General features: G+C 36.1%; 1 protein-coding gene and 1 long non-coding RNA gene across 4 annotated transcripts in view; one reads left to right on the plus strand and one right to left on the minus strand.

Annotated features, from left to right (window-relative positions):
* Nucleotides 1-27,121, minus strand: part of Pka-C1 (Protein kinase, cAMP-dependent, catalytic subunit 1) — a 134,180-nt gene that overhangs the window by 93,166 nt on the left and 13,893 nt on the right. The window contains exon 3 of one of the 3 annotated variants that reach the window (XM_086830711.1): nucleotides 21,343-24,155. The exons of the other annotated variants lie outside the window; for them this stretch is intronic. The gene's annotated coding sequence lies outside the window, so the exon portion shown is untranslated. Of the gene's footprint in view, nucleotides 1-21,342; nucleotides 24,156-27,121 lie in introns of those variants that run through there. 3 annotated transcript variants of the gene reach the window in all.
* LOC147643993 (uncharacterized) lies at nucleotides 6,311-8,950 on the plus strand. Its single transcript, XR_015271194.1, has 3 exons — nucleotides 6,311-7,615; nucleotides 7,906-8,263; nucleotides 8,497-8,950. It is a non-coding gene; the product is annotated as an uncharacterized LOC147643993 (long non-coding RNA).

The raw sequence follows: 27,121 nt of genomic DNA on the forward strand, positions 1-27,121 counted from the left end.
AGATACAGAGTGAGTGATACACATACCGAAAGAGGGAGAGAGAGGGAGGCATAGAACGAGAGGAAGCTATTCTCTTCCTTTACAATATCATATTATTACAAGAGCGAAAGCCAACTTGGCCACGTCAGAGTTTTGCAAATTGCAATTCGATCATTAATAATTAATGTAATATAAACTGTATATATTTATTTTATTTATTTATTGGTAAAATGTGTTTCCATTATTTCTCTCTGTGTACACCCTATCGTATATCCTTTGGAAGCATGCAAACGCATTGGCAGCATGGATTGCAGCCTCCAGACAGGAAAAGTGAAATGCAGAAGCCCATGCCAATGCCCGGCTCCATGTCGATGCATCTCTGGCAGCTGCGGTCTGGTCTGGTGCAGGATTTAAGCCTTTTCAGTGACTGCTCCTCCTGCTGGTCTGGTCCTGGGCCGATAAAACGCTTGACTGCCTGCCGCCAAAGGGGGCAAAGTTGAGGCAATTTATGCAGAGTTGTCGGAGCCCCAAGTCCCAATGGCCGCCACACGCTAATGAAGCAGACCCAGGACCATGCCCAGGCCGCAGGCCAACCCCTAATCCTTGACACGTGTTGCCCAACAAAGACAGCGGGCCAAGGAAGGGAGAGAGCGCAGAAGGGCTCAAAACAGACTGCGAGGCATTTGAAATGCGTTCCCACAATTATGGAAATGTTATAAATAACCAGAGAATACCACAGAGACCGAAGGTCAAATGCCCTTCAAACTGGATAAAACTAAAGACAGAGAGAGTGAGTGTTCATTGTGGGAATTAGCTCTTGATTAAGCCTTGACAAGTGTCCTTGAAGGCAATCCAGAGAGCTGTGAATAGATGCCTTGAACAGTATTCAATTTCCTAGAACTTATAATAGAAAGTGTGGATTGTAAAAAGAAAGTTAATAGGTAACAATTTCTATAAAATATAAAGTAGCAGACTGAAGTTGATTAAAAAAACCTTTACAAGTCTCTAAAGATTTCAAAAAATATATATTTTTAAAGGTCACACAGTAACCCCTTGGAAAGAGTACAAAAAAGGCAACAAAGTTCGACCTCCCGACACCCGAAACAGGGAAAAGCTGAGGAAGAAATAATGGTCAGCAGACGCGACGCAAAAGGAAAACACAGACGAAAGGAATGGGGAAATCCTGCCAGAAATCCAGAAATGTATTGGACTCCCAGGAACGGAAAACAAATAAAACAATGAGAGATGAGGAAAACTCACGTAGGTAAGATGAAAACAAATGACAAATGAAAGACAAGGAAATCTTACAGAGGAAGTGGAAGGCTTAATAAGGCAAAGGATTTCGGAGATATATATGCAAATTGCTGGACACATACCCCGCAGTGTCCTTTTGGTTAATTGGATTTCCAAGTCAATTTTAGGGCAACATCATTGAATTTGCAGTCGTCGAAACGCTCTTGAGTCTATTTGCTGAATCATTTGCAATCTCAAATCGCTAAATTGGCCACATCTTACTCTCTCTCTTTCTCTCTCTCTGCTGACCCTCTCTATTGCTGACTGACCCTGTGCTGCCAACTGGCCATATATCTTGGCCATGATTGCTTTTCAATATTCCAAGGCGAGGGAATAGTTTGAATGTTTGGCATTTGCCAAAATTCCCCCTCTCTGTGTGTGTCTGTGTGTGTCCTCTGTTGTCTTCGAGGGGGAAAGAAGTTCAAGGACAATTATGCGCGGAAGGCAAAAAAAAGGGCCATCCATTCCCCTCCTTTGTGGTTACCATTTTTCCATTTCCATGGCCCTGACGTTTTATCAAAAAAAAGAACACAAATAAAAAGAGAAAACGCTCAAATGCGTCGCAGCCTGAAAGTAGGCAGCGGCGGACGCGTGGGAGGAGTTCGCTCTGTGTGCCAAAAATAAAAGGCGAATGAATGACGCATATTACATGAAAACACTCGCTATAAATGGCCAAAATGAGGCTGCAATCTCTCCCCCCGTAAAACAACCCGCAACCCCCCTTCCTAAGCGGGGGCGTGGCATAAACAAGCAGCAGCTCGTTTGGTCCGGAAATGCAGCTGACGGGGGAAATATAAAGATGGCCAACAAAATGCGGGAAAGACGAGTGAAATGCGCACCTAATTGCGTACTCAAAGGATGGTCGGTATTTTCCATTAGTATTCGTAGAAAAACCACGAATAAAAAAAAAAATAGGGGGAAAAGGCGTTGCTAACTGCTTTTAAGAGCTGAAAAATAGAAAAGGTTGAAATCTGGCAATTTGTTACAAAGTCTAAAGAGTTCCTAAAAACAAATTAATGGCTTAAACATTTTATATGTTCACTTTGTAGTACACCTTTAAGTCTTTAAGAGATTACAAAATCAATTTATACTTTTGTATTATTAATAAGAAATACAAAGTATAACACATACGTCTAGTTTTCAGAGAAGTAAAAGCTTTTAACAAAAATAATTAAGTGAATACAATTTTAATACACTTCACTAATAATGAATTCAAATTTTAATAAAGTTCAGTATTTGAAATAAATTTGTGTTTCATATACAGTACTTTATTAAAATTTCAATTTACTGAAATATATATTTTTCTTCTTACCAATTTTCATAAACAAAATATTCATTCCCTTTCCCATCTTAATTTACAGATAAAATGCAGAAAGGGGGGAGGACACTTTCTGAAGCTCAAATTAAATTAATAAACTCATCCAAAAAGAGGGAAAATTGTCTGCGGCAGGGTTGGGCCATTAAGCGTTGCAACAAGCCATCAGCCAGCCACCGGGGCACGAACAAAAGGACGAAGTTTTCACTTTTTCGGCTGACCTACCCTCGGCCCTGGATCCAACCCGCAAAAACCTCAGCAGTGTCCTGTATTATGGCTTTTAACCAGCAAAACAGCAACGAGATGCCAAAAAAATAAGTATAACTTTTGAAATTAAAAAAAAAGCATCGCATAAGTATAGTAGAATATTTTAAAATGAGGTTTTAATTCCTGCTCTATGAAATTACTAGTTTTGGAGGGTTTGTGTTAATAGAATCTTAAGGAGTATAAGTTTATTAATAAATTGTATTAAAGTAGCTATGTATAATTAATATTCAATATTAAAATCACTTCCTCTCTAGTGACTTCTTAGTTTAAATGTTATTATTTCAGGATATTGTAGATTATATCATATTTATTTTTTAAATATACCCATATGATAAGTATATTTTTTAACCAACTTTCTAAAGAATTATTTCCCATTTTACAAGTGTATGAAAAACAGCAAAACTATGGCAACACCATCAGAATCAGGAACAGGATCACGAGCTGGCACAGGGCAGCAGGACCAAAAACTACATCAGAGGCGCGGGAAACTTGATGTTGACGACGTCAACGGAAAGTTTCAGCATCGCTGAATTTTTGCAGCTTCGACTTTGAGGGCTTTCGAGTCCGCTTGTTGCATGTTGCAATGTGTCAGCAGCAGCACGCCCCGCCCCCAGCCTTAACCCTTACGCGAACTGCCTGCATTTGACAACATTGCCGCCGCCATTGACGTCATTGGAGTTAACCCTTGCCGAGGTCCAGGTGGGGGCATTCATCCATTTTCGGTATGGAGGGGCAGTCCTGACAACGCCGGGTCAGATCCACACCAGGACAGGCCCAGGCCAGGCCAGGCCAGAACAGAGTCAAAGCTGCAAAAACTCGCTGCCATCGAAGCGTGCCAGGGACACAGGAGACTATTTGCTATCCTCTCCACTCCACTCCAGTTTTTCCAGTGCCTCTCTCCATATTCCCTCATAGTCGGTGTCAATCCCTTTCCCATGGGCTCGAATATGAAATAGAGTGTTTTTTCCCATTGCCGCGACAGGATGTTTGAGGGGAATTTAAACTGAAGCTGATAGGATCCAGGAACAGCCTTCAACTACAATGGCTTAGAGAGATGGGATGGAATTTTCCTTGGTTTTCTGGACAAATGGAATAACTTTCTTTGTGGAAGTTTGCTTGAAATTGTATACATAAATTCACAGGAAAAGTATATATTTTAGAACTAGCAGTCATTTAAAATGGATTTTATAATACTATCACTTTTGACTTAACTTATTATTTAATTTAATTAAAGTCAAAATAAAAATACCCGAAACCTTTACCAATATTATAGAAAGAGAAACATCTTCCCATTGATATATTCAAGCATATAATAAAAATGTTAAATCTTTACGCATCATAGATCCTCTTCACTCTTTTCCTTTAATTAATTTCCAACACAAACTAAACTATACAGTTTAATGAAATAAAATTTGGCAGTCATAAACAACATATATGTATATTCATTTAAAACCAAAATAACTCAGTTCTTAGTTCACTTTTCCATGTGCCATTGACCGAAAGAAATTAAATGAACGTTTGAATGCTCACTTGCAGGTACAGATACAGATACAAAGATACAGAGATACATAGATACTGAGATACGCTGCAACCGATTATGTCATCGCATCAGCACGGACAGCAACAGCTGTGAGCGGCAGAGATACAATTGCATCTTGCCATTTCGGAGGAAATTAGTCGCCAAAGAGCCAACCACTTCCTCCTCCACTTGCAAGAGGACGCGCTGCACTTAGTTCCCAAAAAGCAAAACCAAATTCGGCCACAAAAATTAATTTCCCTCAGAAAAGCGAGAGGGAGAGAGAGAGAGAGAGAGAGAGAGAGAGAGAGAGAGAGAGAGAGACAGAATGAGGAGGAAGGGAGAAGGCAGAGGCGGGACAAGAAGTCATTTGCGTCAACCATCCATCCTGGCAGCTGACAGCAAATTCAATTTGTAAATTTTCATCTCATTGTTGCTCTCCGCTGGCCAAAAGTGTGTGTGTGTGTTTGTAAGTGTGTGTGCGTGTGTGTGGGCCACAAATGGCTGCAGCTGTTGGCAATATCACAGCATCAAAGGCAGTGGCAGTACCAGTGGCAGCGATAGCAGCAGAGGTACATACATACATCCTGGCATCCCAGAATTCCTGAGGAGGCTTTCTTTTAGCAAATGAAATTCAATTCGAATTAGTAAATTAATTGAGGGGGTTCAAAAATCACAGGGAAACTTAGAGAAATATTATATTGTTATAGAAGAATATTGAAAGAATAATATAATTAATATTAGGGGAATTTATGTGATATTTTATACTCCTGCAGCGAGTCAGAAGCGTAAAAAGCTGTGAAGGATTCATTTCCAACCTTATAAACCATATATATTCTTGAACAGCATCAACAGCAGGCTCGAACTAGCTATATCCGACAAAAATTAATTTTTTTCCAAATTTAAAAAAAATTTTAAGGGGTTCCATTTAAATTGCCCAAATTTGACGAAAAAAATTGAATTTTTTAAATTTGAAAACTTAGTATGCAGATTTGTTAGGTCTTTAAAAACTAGCACAGAATTGAAATCAGAAATGAAATTAATGCATTTTTGGCTTAGTAATGATATTAACAAAACTGTGATTTTGTACAAAAAAATAACAAAAAATATTGATGAATATTTTCAATAAGGGATATATTTTAGGTTTTCTCGGTGATAATTGATGAAGGAGTCATTTCCGACCCTATAAATCACATATATTCGTGATCAACATAAAAAACCGAATCAGTCGTGCTATGTCCTACAAAAATTTATTTTTTTTTTAAATTTTTCAATTTTTTAAGGGTTAAAATGACCCAATTTCTACGAAAAAGATTTAATATTTAAAATTTAAAAACTTAGTATGCAGATTTGTTAGCTTATCAAAAACTAGCATAGAATTGAAATCAGAATTAAAATAAATGCATTTTTGGATAAGTTATGATATTTAAAAAACTGAGATTTTTTGCAAAAAAGTGATCATATAAAAATATTTATTTACAAGGGACATATTTGAGATGTTCTTGGTCATAATTCGTAAAGGAGCCATTTCCGATCCCATAAATCATATATATTCTTGATCAGCATAAGAAATCGAATCAGTATAGCTACGTTCGGCAAATATTTAATTTTTTAAAAATTTTGCAAATTTTTTTTAAGGGTTAAGATTGTCAACATTTGGGAAAAAAAAATTAATTTTTTAAAATCTTAAACAGAGTATGAAGATTTATTAACCTAATAAAAACTAGCATAAGAAAGCTTGCCGAATTAAAATTAAAGCATTTTTGTCTTAGTTATGCGATTTTTAAGATATAGTTTTTAAGATACATATATTCTATAGGGTATGGACTAGTGGTTATTCACTAGATTATTGTTTAAACCCAATATTTTATTTACGTTTTTTGTTCGCACTTTTCATTTACCGGATTGACCTTGTAACAAATATTCGCAAATTGCACCAGCAACAGTAACAACAACAACAGCAGCACCAAGAGCTGCATTGGACAACAACAAAGTCAAAAGCTGCACCACACAACAAAAAAAATATACGAAAACAACAAAATAAAATAGAAATAACCACACGACATGGCAGCGTCGTAGATACAAATGTATCTGCTAGGTTGCAGCTGTATTCGTATCTCGATGCGAGAGTGTCTAGCTGGCGTTTTGTATCTGTCAAACTGTCTGTGGGCGCTCGACAGGCGCTAGTTCTAATGCTTACATAAAGTGGCGTGCTGAAAGGCACACATATTCCATCGGAGAATATAACAGAACCTGAACGGAGTCAAGACCGAGTGAAACTCTAAGGCGGGAAGATGATGGCGTGCCCAAGTCAGAGACTCGCTCGGATTCGCATTATTGCCATCAATTCAGACGGCAGACACGATTCATATATATATATATATAGACTTATACATATCTTAGCACGAGCCGCGTTTGATTGCTTGATTGAAATCTATGACAGTTTGAGAACCTGCCAGCCCCCGCGGGGCAATTTCGCGAATAATGTGGTTCAAGGTGCTTTCCACGAATGGGAGCGCACAAAATCGGAGGGAAAAATAAATCAAATCTAATAATAATTGCAATTGGATCGATGGGACAAATTAAACTTTGGCCATTGAGGCAAAAGAAACCAATATCATTGGGTTTAGAAAGGGAAAGTATAAGTTCTCTTCAGCAAATCAAAGAAAAGCACTTCAATTCAAACCATTTAAGCATTAAACTCGAAATGAACTCTTGTCCAGTCATTCACCCAACCAACCGGGCGTATGAGTAATTTATCTCAATTAATTACGTATACGCAACCAATGCAAACAAATATGTAACATTTCTGCAACAGATTGCAGAAAAACCAAATGGAAGTAGAGAAATAGGAAAAATATGAAAAATGTCAAGTGACTGGAGTCCAGAATATCTGAACACACAAACAGCCGGAGGTCTGAATTTTCCGCATGCCTTTCTGACCTTTTGCCTCTTGTGTTTTTTTCCCCCAACTGAAAACTGCAGTTGAGATGCAGCTGAACGACTTGTCCGGGGCCGCCCAGAAAATTCGCCATTAAGTGGCCACACACTTGAGTGCCATTTGGAGCTCCACAGTGGGCCCTCGTCAAGCAGCGACAGCGGCAATCACAACACTCGTCCAGATAAGCCTCTCACTTGATTGGACGACTGCAGTTAATCAAAAAAAAAAAAAAAAAAAAAAAAATGCCTCGATTAGAGTTATCAAGAAAGGCGGCAAATATTTCAGGGGAAAGACAGCATTAACAGTGAGTTATATATTCTATATATTTCTATATATATTTGTAGACATAACAACCCCCGCCGAGCAGCAATTTCCATTAACAATCACACCTACAATTTCGACCATAAACACGAAACATTTTTTTTACGCACTTCAAAGGGGTAAGTGGGGAAAATCGCCCATTCATAAAGCATTTCCCTGACCATTTAAATTTCTGATTTCTATACAGAGAGCAGTGAAAAATTCATTTGCCGCACAATTTGATGTACGATTAAATTTGATTATTTCTATTTTTATGTGGCAAACACAACACAGACCAGCAACTAGCCGCCGTTCCGTAATTGCAAGCAATTTGTATTCACTTAGCATATGAGTACAATGGACACGCAGATTAGATTGCCTTTGGAGCGGGGAGGAGCAGCTCCAGGAGGAGGAGGAGGAGGAGGAGGAGGAGGGAATCCGGACTGTGGGTGGGATATGCCATCGCGTCTCTTGTCACCCGCAGATGTGTTTGACAACATGCCCACTGTGCGTGTGCATAAAATCTGAACAAATAAAATAAATTCGAGATATATAGATACAGATACAGATACAGCGAGTCTCTCAAGTCGACGTGAGCGTCATATTAATTTATGAGCAGCCAAAATATGCCAAAGGCCCAGACAAGAATTGAGTAAGTGCAAAAAAAAAAAAAAATAAACATTAACGAAATATAACAAAAAACGAAGTCGTCATCATAAATTCATGATTGTGTGTATTTGTAAATGTATCTGGCGAATGCGAGTACGCGTATCTGAGCCGAGCTTTGTCGCCATTTTTGGCGAGTTGCAAGCAACGCGTTTGCGTGTCGAAATACTGCTTTCAATTGTTGTTATTTTTTGTTATTTTTTGTGTCACTGCCCACAGAATTTATACGAATCTCGATCGCATTGAGGAGTTCCACCTCTCCAGTGGGCGTCCCGTTTGGAATGTGGCAGCAGAATTTCAGAAACTGCAATTAATTCGCACAAAATTTATAGGCAGACGCTTTCCAAATAATAGTGGCTCGGGATTAACAAAAATTAGAGCAAACTATCCAAACAAAAATCCCAGAGATAAACACAACCAGACAGCCACGTAATGGATAAATAACATATATGCGAAAGAGCCAAGTGTGCTGCCAAAATAAGGCTAAAGAAAAGGAGGGGATATATATCATTTACTTGAGTTGATATAAGAAACTTTTATAAAAATTGGAATTTATACTAGATATATTATAACAGAAATTGTGTTTAAATTTAATTACTAAGAAGCTGTTCATGGATTTCAAAGATACTAACTTAGAATTACTGGTTTCCTTTCAATAAATGAATTTAAAACACTTTACCTTTGAATTACTTAGCTATATGATTCATAATCAATATAAATACTTTAAAATATATATATTTACAATAATTTCTATATTTTATTTCCCTTAGTAAATGATTTTCTTTTAAAGTTCTGCCCAATGTCGCCTTACTTTTGGGTTTTCATTTCGTTTTAAGCAGCAAAAGACGGCGCTACATTTAATCTAATCTTAAGCAAATAAATGGCATCATGCACAGCCACAAACAAACATGAGCATATATGTACATTTATAAAGATATATACAAATATATAAATATATGTACATATATTCCGCTTAAGATATGATATGAGACTCTGTTTGTTGTGGGCGTCGTCGCCTGGCCTGTTTTTGCTCGAATTTCGGACTCGGATTCCGTTGGGCGTTTGTTGAAAGTGTTAAAATCAGTTTACAGCCACTGACTGATTGAGTTTTAATTGAGAATAATCGCCAAGCGATTGTAGATTTAATTACAAGCAGCAGCAGCAGGCGCACAATGCGACCTTTGACATTTCCACCGAGACCCGAATTGAAATCAATGTTTGGTTTGAGCAAATACCAAGGAGCACGCGTCCTTTGTGGAATATATATGTATATATAGTATATATACTATATATAGTGGGAAAAAGGGCTGCAGAAATTGGTTTAGCCCCGTGACTGTGGTCGGTCCTTCACTCACTTTACCGCATTTCAATTTCCGTTTTTTGTTTTACGGCTGAAAGCATCAATTTTCGTTTTATTGATTTCGATTTTTATTGTCAACAACGAAGAATACGGGAAAATTGGAAGAGGCCAGAGTGTAGAGTGTATCGCAACTGAAATGCAAATGGAAAACATCACACACACAGAGTCAGTTTTCTGTGGGGGGGAAATAAACTTTTTCGAAACAAAAAGAAATTTACAAAATAAATCCAATTAACGCCTTGGCTAAGATGCGTGGGGCTCTTGTCGCGTCTAAATTCAATTTTTTTTCGACTGTTTTTGCCACCTGAAAAATTGTCTACCTGATTTCCTTGCCACTTTTCTCACTCTCATTTGCATTTTTCCTTCTCTTGCCGAAAACGAAAAACGGAAATGATTGTCTCCCGGCCCCTCCCATCTTTGATTTTTGTGTTTTTTGTCGATCATTTTTTCCGCTCATTCCTACTCTTCTTGGCTGACGGCGGCAACTCATGGCCAATAAAAAAATGGGCTCCCTGTCGCGTTTTCCCCAGGGTGGGGGAAAGTGGTACTCTCTGGGTAAGATTAGCGAAGCTGTCGAGCTCCAAGAAGCGACGCCTATCGTTCGCCAAGAGATATGCAAATTCGGGATGTGCTTATCATCTGGCCATGGCCATTAGATAGCTCTGAAGCTGATAAATTGCAGTCAGAAATAATCAAAAAAAAGAAACACCACTCGGTAGCGGGTTACTTCGTAAGTGGAAGGGTATATAGGTTTAAGGAAAATGTGATTAAAGAAATATACACAGAATATACAATCATTCCACACTCTAATTCATTATTTAATGCCTTCTTTATCAATTTTGTTATACAAAAAAAGTTAACTCTTCAATCAGTACTGAGTATCTCCTAGCTAGAACACTCTCCTACACAGTTCCGGTTTATTTGCGGTTATTATCTGGTGTTTTTGGCTTCCTGGTGAATTTATTCCACCTCGGATCAATAAAGTAGGTCCATTGTATGGACCACTGGCTTCTTCTCTACAGCGCCATTCATTGTTCGATTTTATGGCTGAGCTTATAATTTTCTTCGGTTTTCTTTTTTTCTTTTACTTGAGCACATTACGCATACGCCATGTTGTGGCCCATAAAATGCGGTAGCCATAAATAATTGCAACATTAATATTTATGCTTTATGCCATATGCAGGCACTAAAAACCACAAGAATGAGTTCCGACAACCCCAAACCAAAAAGAGAGCAACAATTACATAAATAAATTTTCAGGTATTATGAGAACACATTAGGAAAAGCGTGAAAGAAAATAAATCAAGTTAAAAGTGAGGAAAATTATACAAAAATATATTTATTTAAATTCATTTAAATAATCCATAGATCCTTTAAAATCTATTAAGCCCCTTTACAAGCATTTTCCCTTTACATTATAATGTCAAACGGGGAAGCTAATGTATTATGTTTCAAGGATATGGACATACACAAACACACACACACACACACACCCAACGAGGATAACAACTGTCAGCTGGTCAAGGATTTCGAGGTGTGTTCTTTGGCTTTGGCTGATAGTTGAGTGACAGGTAAGCAGGTGGGCGAAAAAGAGGTGTTAATCGGTGACAATGGTGGTTTGGGAAAATATCACGCATACGCCCCGGTTGACCGCTCGAAAGCCTATTGATATGCCATTTTGCACTTTTACAGTGCAATCGCATCAGAATAATTGACTTAATTAAGTATTCGCTCCCGGGGAGGTTACCCCACTCTTCGTTCCCATTGATTTATTGGCGCTTCGCACAGCCCACGCACATTTGGAATGCCATTTTTCATCCGGACACCTTTCCACCTTTTTCCCAGCGAACCGTTGTTCCACTTTCCCACCTGAGCCACAGCAATCGAATAAAACTGCAGGCGGCCAAAGTTGGGCTTTCGCTTCATTTGTTAGCCAAGTTCTTGGCACGGAAAATTGAAGCAGCTGCTGGGATGTGGGTAAGGATGTGGGGATGCAGGACCAAAAAGTCTCCGTAGCAATCGGAAGCTGCTGAAGCGTAAAGGAGGCCTGCCGAAGGTCATGGAAAAAGCGCAGGCCAAGGCAATCGCTCACCCACTCACCCGCTCATCCAACTGAATCCGGAGGCTTTCAAGCCTGAATAGTAATCGAGTGGCTCCTTCGCTCCCATTTCCACTACTCAGTTAGCCCAGTTAGCTTTCAAGCCGGTTGTGTGTAATTAGTAAAGTTTGTGCCCCGAGTTACTCCCAGGCAGAGTCTGCTCTGTGAAGGAAAGTTATTAAAATTCGCTCTTAATTTAAGCAGCGTCAAGCATATTGATGAAGGGTTGTGAATAGGCTCTTGCCTGGATCAGCAAAAAAAACTAATTCCCAGGGGGCATTGGCTTGAAACTGATTAATAAACATTCAAGGGAATAGATTACAATTTTAAATTTAACCATAAACCATTAAGGAAGGTATTAAATAATAGATTTCCTAATGGCTTGCATAGATATATTTAATGTTAATTGTGTTTTAGTAATAAAATGTTTTCATTATGTTAGTAATTTAATAAATAGTTAACCAGGTAATTCTGATAATTAATATATATATAGTTTTATTTACTAATGAAACAGCTTCCTTTAAGCCAGTACATTTGCATAGGAAAGTGGAGTTAATTAGGGTTAAACCTTTACTAAAAGTTGACTTATCTTAGCTTCAGATAATAAAAAACTAAACCTTACTTAACTCTTAATATTTTAAAATGCTCACTAAATAATATTTACTAATTTCTGTTTGCTAAATAGTGAAATTTTAATAAAAATCATAAACATATGAATATTTCTCCCTGCAGATTTCACACTAGAATATTTGATTATCAACAGACTCTGCCCTCTTCATCAACACAAAACTATCTCTCAATTGAGGCTTGTGTATTTATAAAATTTTGTATTCTGAATTTTCTCAATTTTGTCTATTTTTGTGGTCGTCCTCATGCTCCATTTTTTTTTATTTATTTTCAACGCATATTTTGATGCCATTGACGCGTGCGGAGTGGCATGTTATTATTGTTATTCCTTTTTTCATATATTTTGTTGTATTTCGAGGCTGTCGCTGTTGTTGACGCTGTCAATTTTAGTGTCGTTCATGCGGTTCAATGGGTTTAAACCATCTGACGTATGCAAATGCAAATGGCCAGAGAGAGGGATTGCGAGGATGAGTTCAGTTTAAAATTAAAAAATAATATATATTATGGTATTTAAAGCATTCCTGTTTACTCCAAACTAATTTTTAGCCACGCGTCTCTGTGTGCCAATCGTTTTTGTTGAATCTCTCGTGAAGCTAATTAACGGACATTCAGAGACATGTTTTCCACGGCATGGGCCATGAGCTCATCCATCCATTCGACACTCGAAATGAAGACACATTCCGCGGTAACAGAAATCCAAGTTACTCAATTAAAAGCCAAGCAAAATCAAATTAGGGGCAAACACGTTTTTCCGTTTTTTGCTCCACTCCGATCCACTCTCCCCCCTCTGATGTTTCGGTGGAGCAAGATCTCGGTACGCGGCAATTATGGCGACACTCATACGCCGTGTGTGCCGAACGCGTTTATCTCAATTTGTGAAATACGCAGATACAATTAGATATAGGCCCACAGATACTATATCTAGACAATGTGTGAGTGTGTGTTCGCCACAGTCGCGTGTGTTAACATTGTTTCTAATTAAGGTTCCCTCCTCTAATCGGGAACGGTTCTCCGTTTAGGGGTTAATGTACCTCCAATTAATTTTACACTTAGCCTTTAGCTTCACTTCGACTTGACTTGACTTGGGATATGACCTCTTGATTGGACCAAAATAATGGCAAATTAATCGACTTGCCTTGCCTGCCTGTCATATTGCCTCGCATTTGGATCGATCCGAGAGACCTAGCCCCCAAAAAGTGCTCGGATTTGGCTTGGCTCTTGGCCCGACGGTGAGTAAACAATTGTAAATTGTCTGCCTTTTGCTCTGGTCCTTGTTTGTGGCCATAGCTGTTGGCCACGTTCCTTAATTACCAGACTTACCTGGCCGCAAACTCCTACTCCTTTCCCTTCTAGGTTTACAAGGTAAATAATTATTTGCATTAACATTAACATGGGAGCATGAGTCTGCACTTTGCAGAAACCACAAAACTGTCTGACAGATAAACCAATACATTTAACACAGGAAAAGAGGGAGATAATGAAAAGCAAAAGAGGTCCTTAAATAGCTTGGCATTTGGTACGATCAATAATTGATCGATTGATTGAAGCAATATAGGAATGTCAGAAAAAAGAAGCTGATTTATCACATCTAAATGTTTATAAAATCACAACAACAAAATCTATGAAAATGTAATGTTTCCTTTTTTATCATAACTCTACATTTAGTTTTAATATTTACAAATTAATTATGCCTGGATTGCACACAGAAATTAACTATTTAAAAGGTAATTAGTTACTTGGACATTATAATAAAAAATTCACACATTGAAAAAGGGTTTAAATAAATAAACTTGACCAATGCAAAAAGTGTTAATTTCCTTTTGAAATTTATGTAGCTTGACTCAATTTACTAAAAAACATCATAAGACCAATTTACCAGCTTTATTTCGATTATTAACTGTATATATTTTTATTTTGCCTTCAAATTCAATTTAATTTCAGCTGTCTACAAATGAACAGCTGCACAGAAAGGAGGAGAATGCATTTCAAAAACCACAAAGCTTATAATCTAATATTTGTGATGTAATTGTAAATCAACTTTAAAAATCATTTGCATTCACATATAAATAATTTGTAAAGAGAAAAAAAGCGACAAAAATGCACAACATTTCACCGCAGAATGCAATCAATGAGAATTACCGCAATTTTACTCTATTCCACCAATATGAAAATGAATTAAAATGTATTTTATCATTTAATGGCACTCAAATAAAAGTATAAAAAAAGAGCTGTGTGGCCCCGACATTTTTTTGAAGAGTGGCAGAAAGCCAATGCCACAAATGCCGTAACACTTGGTACTACCATAACCCACACACACACATTGGGCTTCCCAAAAAAAACTCGCCCCGTAACCCGTTCCCACATCCACAATCACCTTTTGACTGACAACGACGCCCCCGCGTTAAAATCGGAGCAAAATAAACACACGTGTGAACATGAATTGAATGGCTGGCCAAGAGATGCGATGCAGATACATCTACATCTCACAGATACATCTACAGATACGAATAAATAGGGAGCCGCCTCAGAGCAGTTGAGATATTTCCTACACAGCTACAGCTACAGATACAGATACATCTGCAGTTACGGATACGGATGGACGAAGAAAAATCAGCGCGAAATTGACGTAATTGTCACAATTTTCGTGGGAAGATTTGAGACGCCAAGGGGGGAAATGCTTTTATAACACACACACACACACTCACTGTCCATGTATAGGGAAAACTCGCTAAAAGAAAAACAGAGCCTTCTCCCAAGTTAGTATAAGCAGCTGGTTCATCTTAGGAAAGCTTTACTTTTCCAAAAAAAAAAACACTTTTCGGCTGCTGCCTGAAAGTGTCTTTTTGGTACTCATTTCTTCAAGTTCGACGCAGGCGCAGTTTGTGAGTATATTTTTGGCAATGCCGGAATGATGGAATGACCAACTGACAGATTGACAAACTGACTGACTGGCAACAAGTTTTGCCGGCCTATCCGTCACTGCAATTAATTTCCATTTGCCACACATAGATATTAAGATGCAAAGTGATGCTCTCTAATTAGTTTTCAGAGAATCTTTCAGCGATCGAAAAAATAAAGCCATAAATAAATAAGCATTGTTGTAAAGAGTAATATTTGTTTGTTTCGGTCTCTGTTTTTTTTTTTTTTACTTCCAATAATGCTGCTAAAAATAGAACACAATAATAGCAATTAAAAAAAAATAAACTAAGGGATCTAACGTAATCTCATAACACACCAGTTGGTACGGCATGTATTAAAGGTTAATTAAAAATAATTGTTGTTGGATATATCGCAACCTAATTGATTTTGATCCAATTAATATTATTCTTTCCCTTTAAATAATGCGGGATTTACTGGGTTTATAATGGAAATATGTAGAGTATGCGGTTGAAAATAAATTATCACAGCAATTTCCCTTTGTGAGATAATTCAAAGTGTTTTTTATTTAATTTTGTTGTTTTCTTTTCTCTACCTCAATTACCTAGCACCCTGCTGATTTTGTGTGTATACAATGTTTTTATTTTCATTTGCTGTCCATTGTTTGTTTACCCCTTGCGTTGCTGCCTCCTAATTTGTTAATAACGTTTGGTCAATAAAATTCCAGTTTATGGAACTGATAATACAATTATGTGGAACTGCTAAAACAAACGGGTATCTAAATACATTTGTATATAGATTCAGGTATATATATACAGAAATATCCCTGATCTTTTCTGAAGATATATATTTGAAATATTTGTATTTTATTTCAAGAACAAAATCAAGACTTAATTTTCTTAATTTATTTCTTTGTCCTCAACATTGTGTGGCCTCCCTCTAGATTCTTATAAATAAACAAAAATGTTAAAGACACGATATGTGGTTGATTCTGTGGCATATACTATATATATATTATATAATATATGTATCTTAAGGTATTTTAAGCAGATTTTCCCTGCCTTTTATTTAGCGTTTTATGAGTAATTTTATGTGTATATGCCGCATACGTGTTTGTCTGGACTAATTTGCTGGCTATTACTCATGGGGAATTAGCAGGGAACATCTCTAGCGACTGATCGAAAGATACTTTCGCTTCTCTAGATATATATGTTATATATGTATATATAGAGAGCAACTTCTGAGCTGAATACCAAATCGCTGGAAGTGAATTTGCGCATTATGGCGAATTACTCATTTGCACTTAACAACTTCTCGCCAGAAGCTTTTGTTCATCAGCTCTCCTCCCGCTCTAATTACCAGTAAATGCACTGAAATAATTGCACAAATTCGAGAGTCTGGACCGTAAAACCTAAGGCCACAAAAAAGAGGTATATATACATGCACTCTATATGCAATCTATAAACGGAATGGGGGTGGTGCCTCCTCCTCGCTTTGTAGGTGGGTGGTGTCACTATGTGTGCTCAGCCAGTTGGAAAATGAATTCAAAACTGCAGCTGCAACCGAATCGGATCTCTGATATTCTCTCTGGAGGGAGTATGGTCAATCCGCCGGCACTGTTTATCAATATCCAATGCCAAAAACACAATGCCCTCTGTAAATAATTAACTAAAATTGCCCGTCAGCTATCTCGCGGGTTCTCTGTATACACTTTGGAAATTCTTCTCTTTAAATATTCAAAGTTCCCGAGTGAAACTGATGTTTACCTAAAGTTTCCCATTAGTTTTAGTTTATTTTAGGTTATTTGTATGATTTTAATAATGAGTTTTAAAAGAATAACGTATAAACTAATTGGTTTTTTAATTATTAGAGATTTCCCTATGTAATTCATGGACTATTTTCTGTTTATACATTTAAAAAAATTTAATTTATAGAAATGTAAAGGGTTACCAGTTGCAGGGTATTATACTTTTAGTAAGAAGCTTGAAAAGCTGTGAAGGAGTCATTTCCGAACCTATAAACCATATATATTTTTGATCAGCATAAAAAACCTAATCGATCTAGCTATGTCCTGCAAAAATAAAATTTTTTCAAAATTAAAAAAAAAAATTTAAGGGGTTACATCGTTAAAAAATGTCAAAAATTTAACAAAAAAAACTTAACTTTCTTAATTTTAAAACTTAGTATGTAGATTTGTTAGGTTTTTAAAAACTAACACAGAATTGAAATCAGAAATGAAATTAATGCATTTTTGGCTTAGTTATGATATTTACAAAACTGCGATTTTGTACAAAAAATGAACATATAAAAATATTGATGAATATTTTCTATAAGGGATATATTTTAGGTGTTCTTGATCATAATTGGTAAAGGAGTCATTTCCGACCCTGTAAGCCATATATATTCTTGATCAGCATTTAAAATCGAATTGATCTGGATATGTGCAGCTAAAATTTATTTTTTCAAAATTTTAAAAAAATTTTACGTGGTTAATATTATGAAAATTTTACAAAAAAAATTGCATTTTTTAAATTTTTTTAAATTAGTATGCAGATTTGTTAACCTTGTAAAAACTAAAATATGAACATTTTCCGAATTAAAATTAATGAGTTTTTGGATAAGTTTTGAGTTTTTGAAATTTTGATTTTTCAAAAAAAAAATCCTATATAAAAATTACAATGATTCGAAGTGGCAATTCGATTACAAACTGCTAAAAGAAATAAAAACGTTGACGTTCCAAAGTTTGTTTCCTTTCTTATTAACAATATTATTTTATCATTTAAGTATCTATTGATGTATGTTTTAATAGCCCTCCTTTTAGGTCCCAAAATGAAATGAGGGCCATAAAATTTAGTTTTTTTTTGTCGAGTGCACTATTATTCCGCTGTGGATGATGCAACCAGCAGCAAATTGCAGTCCAGCCCCGAAGTCAAAGCCTAACAATTATCCAATGAAGCTGCGGCTCTACTCTAATCACTTTTGAGGGAGTTCTAAGTTTAATTTGTGGCATGTGCGAATACTTTTAAGGGGTGGAAACGTTGCTCGTGACAAATCAATCTTCGCAGTCAGTGTGTAAAGTTGCTCCCTTTTAAAACTTGGCGACTGATGAATAGACTTTTAATTAACCCGTGCCAGAGCTCAGAGCAACCTCTGTCACCACCCTCGGAATGTGTGTTTAAACAGCTGTCGGAATATATAGAAATACAGTGCCATATATATATATATATCATATACATATATATCAAGAATAGCCAACGGAATGCCTTGGCCAATGCTCAATTTACCGCACTTTCACGTCTGTCCAACCGAAATATAGTTTCTTGATTAATATAGATTTAAATTCGTATGAATTCTGAGATAAATTATGCGCAGCATTTCATCATCATTCCTATCGAATATTTCTTACAAATTTGTTCGCATTTCTGTATGTAGATAGTTTCCCAAATTCCTAGAAATATTTCTCTAATCAATCACCTCATATAGGATTCCTTTGGTTCAAAGACCTGACATCAGCAGAGAAAGAGAGAGAAAGACGAGTCCTTCGCTCATAAAACGTATTTTCAACTTATTTTCCAATTACCAGAACCAATTGCCTGCCACTGCCACCTTTTGCTGGAACAGCACAAATCCAGCACAAAGGCCAGGTCACCATCGTATCCATATAGATTTCCACAGCCACAATTGGTTATAAAGGCAAAGAGACACGAGGGAAAATGAGGGGGAAAACCTAATTGGTAAGACGGCGACACATTGAAAAGCGTCGCCACTTTCTTCTTTCTCCCTTTCCTTTGGTTTTTCTTTTTTTTTGCCAGCCAAGCCAGAAAAACACTTCAAACCAGATACTCGACGAGGTGATAGCCACCCAAAAGTCACTCTGAACAAACAGCTTTAACATCGCACTTAATACCAGCCGATATACATTCTGTAATTAATTCAATACCAACTCGTCTGGCTGTTTAATTTTGTGTCAAAGGTTCACTTTAATTATATTTGTATTCAATTTAAAATGAGCAAAGGCAGTAACACGTGAATTTATAATTACAAAGGAAAGATGATTAAAAGGGTTAATAAATAATGCGAGAATGTAAGAGCAACATGTAATAGAAACAAAAGGGGAAATGAGGTTTTAATTTAAACTGTAAGGTAACGTAACTACTTGATAAATGATTCTGTAAAGTTAAAAATTATATAATATGATAGAAGGAGAAATATTTACAGCTTTATGCTATTAAATAAAACTCAAGTAACACCATTTATTTATAATTCTCTCTCTGAAAGTGGCTTTTAAATCTCTTGAAAAATACAAGGGAGATTTTCTCTGACAAAAACTTATTTATCTTTTTAAAACTCACTAAAGTCGCCTCTTCAAATCTTCAAGACTTCAACCCAAGTTGCCTTCTTCAACTCTTGCATCGAATTTAAGCCGAATTTCCGCAAAAACTATTCATCGCATTTCCCGCACCAAAGATTCCCATTCCCATGGGGCTTTCCATTCCCCCTAACCTCCCTTTTCCCTGCTCTCTCGTTTATACGGAAAATTCCGCTTTGATGTCTTCTCTTTCCTTGCTTTTCTCCTCTCCGATTGTTCAGTTGGCCATGTTGGGAATTATTATTTTCCGTCGCTGGCCTGCATAAAGGAAAATTCCCTTGCCCCAGGACACTCACACACACATACAGAGAGAAATCATAAAGCTGCTTAGCTGTCCCTTCGTGCATGTCCTGGCCAACTTAAGGACAAACTTGGCAAAAGGAGCAACCGGGGCAGAAGGAGCCCCCAAAAAAAGGGGAGGTAATGCGAGAATGGCCAAAAAAGTGTTGCTATAAATAACCTTAGACGTCCGTAACCTCACATTCCATATAAATATGCATACACACACACAGAGAGAGAGTGTGTGTGTTTGGGCCACACACATAGCATGTACACACGCCAACTTTTTTTGTCTGCAGTCGAAATCAAGGAAAAAGCAAAATAAAAGCAGTTTCTCGTTTTATTTACCTTCCCCCTTTGACTTCCCCCCCTTCTAGACTTTTCCTTATATAAGGAAAATGGCCCCTTGGCAAGTGTGTCAAAGGTGTATGCTATGGAAAATCAGAAGGAAGGAAGGAAGGAACAGGGAAGAAAAACGAAACAAACCAAAAATTATGCAGAACTTTTTGACAGTCCGCAGTCCCTTTTTTTCTTTCAGTTTTTCCTTTTTTTTGTTGTAACTTTCTTTTATTTTCCTTTTATATTCATGTTTCCTTTGTTGTTCTTGTCGGTTTGGAAAGTTTTTCACTTCTTTTTTTTAGGGTCTAAAACTTTGGGAGTACGAAACAAGCAGACAAACTTAAATTGATACGGTTACAAAAAGTGCCATGTGTGTTTGGAAATAGGAGAATTTTGAACAAAATAATTGATTGCTTTTGAGTTGTAATAATATATTACTTTGTTTTAATAAGAGATTGATAGAATATTCTTTTATGTTTCGATATTTAAGAAAGATTAACGATGTGTTAGTAATGTCATTTTTTATATCGATCTGTTAAACGATATTACTAGTGAAAATGGATCTATAAAACCATACTATTTATATACAAATGTGCAATTAATCAATATAATATTTATTCTATCAAACTAAGAATAGAATAAGAAACAAAATTAAAGTAATAATAATTAAATATCAGTATAAGTATATTCTTTGATAATATTAAAACATTAAGTGCAATATTTTTTTAAAATTTAGTGAATTCAGTGAAGTGCTTGAGTGAAACTGAAATATTAAGTATACGTAGGAATGATATGCTTTTCTTTGAATGAATGAATGAATTAAATTAAATCAAGCAAGCTATAACTTTAAACACAAATCAACTATTATATGTACTTACTTTAAGATCCAATCCCCTTTATTGGCAAACGGCAAATGGAATGGACTGTGTTTTCATTGGAGATGCACTTGAAATGGAGAAAATAATAAAGAATTTTCAATCGAAGGAATCCAAAGACACATATCAGAAAAAGGAGGAAACCAGATGGTCCTTCTCCTCATCCTGCAGAGAAAATCTGTGGAAATCTTCACCTTCATCAATACGATTTTAATAATAACGCCCACAGTTTGTGTATATATTTTTTAAGGATTTCAAATTCATTTTATTGGTTTTTTTTTGTTTGTTTGTTTCTTTTCCTTTGTGTTTTCTTGTTTCCTCTCCTCTTTATATCATCTTTTACTTATAATTCTTTTCATTTTTTTTCGCAAATTTGTTTTTTTTTATTGTATGTTTGCTTGTTTGTTGTGTTTGTTTGGTTGTTTGTTTCTTGTTTTTTTTTTTTTTTTTTAAGATTTTCCATCTTATTTGTTGGTTTTAAATATATATATGTATATATATATTTGTATATATATGCGCTTGCTATATAAACTTAAATGTAGAAACTAAATTAAATAACTTGAATTTTGCTTTCTCATCCTCCTGCGTACCGGTTCATCATCTCTCATATATTAAATATTATATATATGTATATATTAATTAATATATATTCTTATCGAATCTTGCACGCACACACATGAAACAACAACGAAAAGGATTTCTCTTCCTAAAAGCAAAAACTCTACGTTTGGACTAAGGAGAAAGCTCAAACAAAACAAGATTAGAGGGTATTACAAATTAGTGCACAAATTGAATTAATTATTTAATACATAAAACGTAAAGCATACAAATCGTTAGTCAGATAGTAAAGCTCAGATACTGTATCTCTGCATCTTTAAGAAACAAAACTAAAACGAACAAAAAAATTGCACAAACTTATAGATTGACTTTCTCCCGATCTCCTGGCTCCTCCTTCCTCTACTGCACATATGTTTCGAATATATATTTATTTAGGTATATATCCACATTAAATTTTATGCTCAGACTACCGTAGATTATTTTCAGTATATGCTTATGTGTGTGTATGTTTCTGCGCTTTGCCTGTGTTTCTTGTTTCTTGTGTCCTGTGTCCCTGGTGTTTATTTTTTGGGTGACTGGAAAAAGGACACAAAGGATTCATCGATCGGAAACACATAAATATATGTGTATATGCTTCATATAAAGGGGGGATGGGGACACAATTCTTATAGATGTGGTGTGATGTGAACATTCGTGGCTACAAACATCATCGTCTGCTTATTACTCGATTGATTTCCGTTTTTTAAATTTGTTTTTCTTTACTTTTATTTGTTACCATTAAATTTAGATGCTTAATTAATGCCTATTTATGACTTTTGTCTCGCAACTAGTAGAACAAATGATCATATATGTATATATATCAAACATAAAAATTATGTATATAAATTAATTTTTTATTTGTTACGATCCCGAGTTGCTCTCGCTCGCTATTTGTATCTCTCCTCTCCTCTCACAAACAACAACATAATTTAAAAGTCTTGACTTTTAAAAAATAAATAATAATAATAACAGTGGGGGGGGGGAAGAAAGGAATACGGAGAAGTTAAAAAAAATTAAAAAGAATCACGAAATCTCCTCCTAATGAAACGATCTTAATTCCTTTCCGCACATAACGAAACAAATATGTATAAATATATATACTCCGATCGATATTTACTTGAATATATATATAAACGTAACTGCTACACAGTTGCCTTTGCCTTTTAGCTTCATTTTTTTCCTCATTTCCCAATAATTATACTCTACCACATGATATTCCCTTTTGGTAAGTATAATGCTTCTTTTTCAATCTCGTGTATATATAGACTTGATTCCGCCGACATCCTTCTACTACTTTCCTTCATCTCATGTTCTCATTAATGCTAGATTTTATACGTTTTTATACACACAAATTTCAGTTGATTTTTTTTTTTTGTTTTCATGTTTTTGTTTTATGTGGCTTAAATGTAAACATTTAGATTTTGTTTTCTTTTTTTGCTTTATATATATTTCTTGCTGCGTTTCAAATGTTGTTTCTGGATACTTTTTACTTTGCTTTAGAATGCTTTTTATATTTTGGGTTTTCTTCTGAGTGGATTGATGAATGAAGTGTGAATGTGTGTTTATGGATGGATAACTATTCATGAGTGTTGTGGAAAATGGTCCATGAGCATAATGTCCTCTGACTCTGATTTTGGTTCTGATTCTGATTCAGGTTCTGACTCTGATTCTGATTCTAGTTTTTGGGTTGGGCGGGCGGTATTTATTGTTGCACGTCGTCGCTGATTGTACAACATTTATATACGCATATATATATATATGTATATATATTTATATAAATATCTAGAGACACGTCTTTTTATGGGGATGGCTACTTGGAACGCAAGCTCGCTTAGCAGGAGGAAGGCGGAGGACATTCCGGCCGACACAAGTGTCCTCATTTTGGGGCGAGTTTTGGCTTTTATTTTTGTATCTTTCTTTTTTTTCAAACTCATTTCATCAGCTCACACACATATTACACCTTGTGTTTGCTTCTTTCTTTGTTTGTTTTTTTTGTCAAGCGCACTGTGTGCACCATAATTTCTTTTTTTTTGTGTTAATTTTAACCTTTTTTTGTATTTAATTTAAAAATTTTTTAAAGCGTTTACACTGCAGTGGTTTAGTGAGTGATCAATCAATCGAAATCGATCGAAATGTAATGAAATTTTCTGTCTCTTTGATGGATTTCCTCTTACTCTCTCTTCGCTTCCGTTTGCTTCGGTTTTTCTCTTGCTTTCTCTTTTTTCTTCAGTTAAGACTAAGCTACGTTACAACTAAATATCTGTAGTCTCGCGGTTATATATATATATGCTATATGGTTATGAATGATTATTTTCTTGTATTTATGCTTCTGTTACGATTATCCTCCGGTTGTCCTGAAGCGTTTCTCCACATGTCCTTCCAGCTTGAAATGACTGTTGTTCCGGGGCTGAGTTTTCGAGCTCTCTTCCACTTTTGCAGATGGAGGGGGGGAATATGCTGCAGAGGAGTCAGGAATATATATAGATATATATTTAAAGAGTTAGTTTGTTGTCTGCAGACCCAATCAAGCATTCATGCATTTGCATAATTCGCAATTTATTGAGCTCTCGCCTCGATCGACTTTGACTTCTTCCGATTCGATTCGATTCGATTCAATACGATCCGGCACCAATCAACCTTGACTTGAGGCACTTCCTACTCGGGTTTCTTAACCTCTGTCGCATATCAAATCAAAAATCAAGCTCAAGCATTGACCATAACTCATTTCGGGCATTAAACTAACTAATATTCAAGAAACAGCTAAAACCTAGAGCGCCGGAATCGGATTCTATTAATATAATTAATTTGGCTATTGGATATTTCACGTTTTCAGCTGGGTCAAGGTTGTTTCTTTTAACCAAAACCAAAAAAAAAAAAAAAGAGAGGTTACCAAATATTAATGAACCCAAGAACTATGTTGAGTGATTCAATGAATCAGTTAGGATTATATAGGTTTTTAATGGAATATTCCTAAAACAAATATCGTGGGAGTAGGGCACTTAGAACAAGAAAGGAAGCTAACTTCGGCACGCCGAAGTTTATATACCCTTGTAGATAGAACTTCGATGACTAGGAACCCATACAATATAAATTATATATATTTGTGTTAAAAAACAATGAACTAATACCTGCTTTCATTTCATTCACCTATACATATTATATTTGCTGTTTATCATTCACTGATTTGCATTTTGCTCTACATCAAACAATCGTTTGTTTGGCACATATATGATATAGTCGTCCGATTTTCATAAAATTTAACACAAAATTTAAGACTAATATAAAATGGCTATATCTCGAATTTGATCAAATTCTGTTGAAAACTGAAAATGTTATAATTTTTTTTGTAAACATTTTTCGATCATTCCTATAGCAACTTTATGATATAGTCGTCCGATCTGGCCCGTTTCGACATATATACGAGTAAGAGTATATAGAAGGCTAACTACAAAGTTTCATTCAGATAGCTTCAAAACTTCGGAGGTGCCTCTTCACTGCGTTGCAAACTTCTGACTGAAATTATAATACCCTGCAAGGGTATAAAAAGGAATTTCAAAATCCACAGCTAGTGTCAAAATAATTCAGAGCTTAAACATTAAACACCTAATGGAACTGTCTGCCTTTTCTATATTATAAAAATTCAACATATTTCTCTGTTAAACTTTAATAAACTACTACATTAAAATAACACCTTAATATTCCCAAGAAATATGCCATATTACAAGAAGCTATAAAGACTGCAATCCATTACTTTTAGCAATTTGCAATTAAGGCTGCAGCTGAACGATAACTATTCTATGACCACTTCAAACACACACAGCTAACAACCTTATGGAAAACCCTTGGAAAAACCCACACAATCGACCCCCCTTTGATGGCGCCTTTTTCGCCGGCGGAAAAACTCCCGCGAGGAGAGAAATTTTCCCATGTCCCCGGAGCAATATTGGCATGTTAAAAGTTTTATAGATTTTTCGCCTTATCAGTGCCGCGCGGCACATGGCTTGGCTCCACTCCGACCCCCTTTCCACCCTATTTCAGGGGCGTAGACATCTCTGACAGTGGGGCTTATGACGTCAGCGGGCCACAGCAGCGTGTTATATTAAATCTCTTACATATATGCATGTATGAAACCAACAACCAAATACAACAAAGAATACTAAACAAAAAAAAAAAAGGAAAAACAAGATAAAAATATATATATATAAAAAAAAGTTTGTTGTATTTTCAGGCGGCGGGCTTTATCGTTGAAACAAAAAGCGTCACTGAATCGCTGCACCCACGCAAAGGTAGCCCAGGTATAGATACACAGATACAGATACAAGTTTGGGGTAACCGAAATCGGAGAGGTGCAATATCCAGACTTTCAGGCAGCGGCACTCAGATACTCAGATACTCAGATACTCGGGTATCGGGGCCTGTAAATGTGAGCTACCTTTTGGCGTTGGAGTTTGGCATTGAATTTACAAGAGATCTTTTGTCCGCCATTGTCTCGAATTACATAAAGCCAAAATTACGGCCATCGATGAGACAGGAGGAGGAGGCGGAGGAGGAGTGGGCATTACGTGAGTCAAGTAACCAAACTAATGGAAGACTGGCAACAAACTTTCACCCATCATCCAAGTTATCTACGGCCTTCAAGGTCTCTCTCCTCAAATAAAAAGGCACAAAAAAAAAACCTTAATGCAGTAAAAGCGTACGTATTTAATATTGATATCCAAAGCTGTAAAGCAAAAGATGAACGACTGAAATATTCATACAATCTCTTTGTTGCATAAAACATTTCAAGTTCGGTGTAACAAGTTTCCCCCGGGTAAGCTTGAAAACTTTGCCAAAGAACAAACCCCTTTTTCTTGTGGAAATGGAAATGGAAATGGGCAGCCGGCAGGTGAAATCCCGGGCAACATATTTGACCTACACGCAATGACAAAAATGTTGGCACAAAAGAACAATCAAAAAGAATATATGTATACGCTTCAGCATATTTTCATCTATGATATAGCAACGGATACTTAAATCATATGAAAAATAAATTAAATTATTTAGAAAATATAATTTTTGTCTTGATCCAACACAGTCACAAAAAAAAATAAAATAATATAAAAACAGACGAAAAACATTTCAATAAATCAGCGAAAAACCGAGACAACCGAGAGTGGACAAGCCAAAAATATCTTTAGATATAGAAATTGTGCATATACAATCTATAAATGAACATATATCAACGGGTTTTATATATATCGAGGGAAATATTATGAAAATGAGCTAAGGAAAAAGTATTTTGATTGTTCAACCAGCTGTTGTCGCTTTTCATATCCAAAGAGCTCGCTTGCCAAATAAGAAAAGCATTCCCTAAAAGCCTTTGTGCAATTTTTCACCTTCTCTGGGCTAAGAGATTATTGAGTTGCATAATTTATTTACACTTT

Source organism: Drosophila serrata, unplaced genomic scaffold (assembly GCF_035046125.1).
Source record: "Drosophila serrata isolate PLE 108 unplaced genomic scaffold, ASM3504612v1 contig_240, whole genome shotgun sequence".
Taxonomy (NCBI): Eukaryota; Metazoa; Arthropoda; class Insecta; order Diptera; family Drosophilidae; genus Drosophila; species Drosophila serrata.